The sequence below is a fragment of the Scylla paramamosain genome, chromosome 13 (assembly GCF_035594125.1).
Source record: "Scylla paramamosain isolate STU-SP2022 chromosome 13, ASM3559412v1, whole genome shotgun sequence".
NCBI classification, from domain to species: domain Eukaryota; kingdom Metazoa; phylum Arthropoda; class Malacostraca; order Decapoda; family Portunidae; genus Scylla; species Scylla paramamosain.
The window spans coordinates 1,385,205-1,387,500 of NC_087163.1; the positions used below are offsets into that span (position 1 = coordinate 1,385,205).

Genomic DNA, 2,296 nt, shown 5'->3' on the forward strand with positions numbered 1-2,296 from the left:
TAGAAACGGCACCGTTGGCGAGGTGGCTACGAGAGTGTTTCAGGCGTGTGGGTCATGAACTGAGGACTTGCGCCAGCCAGTACTGAGATGGCCATGTGAGGGGGAGAGTGTGTGTCCCTGCTGCCTGACAAGTTAACCAGTGTGTCGCGTCTATGGGAGGTGTTAGTATGCGTCTGTTTCAACTCCCAGCCTGACAGAATTTTTTTTTTTTTTTTTGTGTGTGTAACCACGCCTGCACAGTGGCTGCCAAGGCTTACCCATGAGTTAAACCTTCTTTAGTTGGTAATGAGGAAGGCGTGGGCTCTAGCAGTGAACACCCGAAGGCAGCAGTGGCTGAAAACAAGCAAAATAAAGAAAAGTTTGGCTGTGAGAAGGTGCTAGACATCCAGCCATAGTGACGAGGAGGCACCACCACCATCACCACCACAGGGAAGGTAAGGTCAGGAAGTGTTAGAATAAATTTAGATAACTTAACGTAACTTTTTAATGAATAACTGAACAATCCACAGTTTTAACTCATTTTAACGCATCTCACCTAACCTCCAGCACAATATATCCCTGTGTCAGCCTCGTCTCGTTGCTAAAAACCGTAAAATTTAACTTAATGAAAATGTAAACAATCTGGGTCGTCTCTATTTATGAGCCATTATCTATCTTTTCTGTGAGTGTTTTAAACCAATATTGTCGCAAAGCGGAGCCACATTACCAAGCTTTAATATCTGCTCGTTAGATATACCTGCCATTACTTAGTTTAAGTTTGGCGAGGGTTTAAATGAGTGAGAAGGGTTGGTCGTCCCCTCCACTGGCCCCCCCCACCGCCGTCTTGGATAAGGCTCCCCAGCCCCCTCCGGTTCCAATATTATTTTTTTTTTATTTCCTAAGTATTTTATTTCGGCTTGTAGCTAGGATTTTATGGTTTGTAAAAATATTTCGTTGTTTTTTTAAGTTAGTTGAGCGCGTATGTTGCGTGAAAAGTGGTGATTTTGGCGTTGTTTTTTGTGTAAATAAGAGTGCCGTTTTCGGCGGATTTTTTTTACGGTCCCAAAACTAAATTTTTTATTTCAGCCTGTACTAGGTTCTTATTGGTTTTAAAAAATAGTTGGTGTTTTTTTAAGTGTGTTGCCGTCCTGCTCAGTGAAATGCGTGCACCGTACACTTGTTTTTATTCGTGTTCAACTTCCAATAATATTGAATTTTTTTTCGGTAGATTTTTTATTTGTGCTTGTAGCTCACTTTAAATGGTTTTAGAAAATAGTTCAGATTTTTTAAAGTGTTTTCCGTTATGTTTAAGCCAGAATGGGTGGACATTTGAACGATTTTAAATGGGGTGAAGGTTCCAACAGTTTCCAGATACTTCTTTTTAAATATCTTTAATACTACTGCGTTTTGAAATGTGTTGTTATTTTTGGCATAAGTTAAAATGTGTGGCAAGTCTGAATTTATAAAGCATTCCTGTCTAGCTGCGTTTTTTAGAGGGGTCATTTTCAAAATGAAATACGTACGTACGTAAATAACGGTCGCTGTGACGTCATCAACCCCCCAGCCGAGAGTCACAAGCCCTCCCAGCCGTGACGTTATCAGAGTGGTACCTTCCCTAACTCCCTTCCAGTCCCTCCCAGTAAATATTCAGTGTTTTTTTTTTTTTTTTTTTTCAAGGTATTTCAAGGTGTGTGTGTGTGTGTGTGTGTGTGTGTGTGTGTGTGTGTGTGTGTGTGTGTGTTGCCTTATTTTTCGTTGTACATCTTTCGTTGTACAGATGGTGATGCAGTGTGTGTATGTGTGTGTGTTGCCTTGTCTTTCGTTGTACATATGCTTATGCAGTGTGTGTGTGTGTGTGTGTGTGTGTGTGTGTGTGTGTGTTGCCTTATCTTTCGTTGTACAGATGGTGATGCAGTGTGTGTGTGTGTGTGTGTTGCCCTTTCTTTCATTACACATATGGTGATGGAGTGTGTGTGTGTGTGTGTGTGTGTGTTGCCTTATCTTTCGTTGTACAGATGGTGATGCAGTGTGTGTGTGTGTGTGTGTGTGTTGCCCTTTCTTTCATTACACATATGGTGATGGAGTGTGTGTGTGTGTGTGTGTGTGTGTGTGTGTTGCCTTATTTTTCGTTGTACAGATGGTGATGCAGTGTGTGTTGCTTTGTCTTTCGTTGTATATTGTTATGTAGTGTGTGTGTGTGTGTGTGTGTGTGTGTGTGTTGCCTTATCTTTTATTGTACAGATGGTGATGCAGTGTGTGTGTGTGTTGCCTTGTCTTTCGTTGTACATATGCTTATGCAGTGTGTGTGTGTGTGTGT

The 2,296-nt window shown here is 41.5% G+C and overlaps 1 long non-coding RNA gene across 3 annotated transcripts in view; it reads left to right on the plus strand.

The window, feature by feature from the left end:
• Positions 1–1,153: 1,153 nt before the first annotated feature.
• LOC135106294 (uncharacterized) overlaps positions 1,154–2,296 on the plus strand; it is a 7,538-nt gene continuing 6,395 nt past the window's right edge. The window contains exon 1 of one of the 3 annotated variants that reach the window (XR_010271244.1): positions 1,154–1,618. This is a non-coding gene — a long non-coding RNA (uncharacterized LOC135106294). Of the gene's footprint in view, positions 1,619–1,710 lie in introns of those variants that run through there. The other 2 variants (XR_010271243.1, XR_010271242.1) reach the window with 2 other exon arrangements.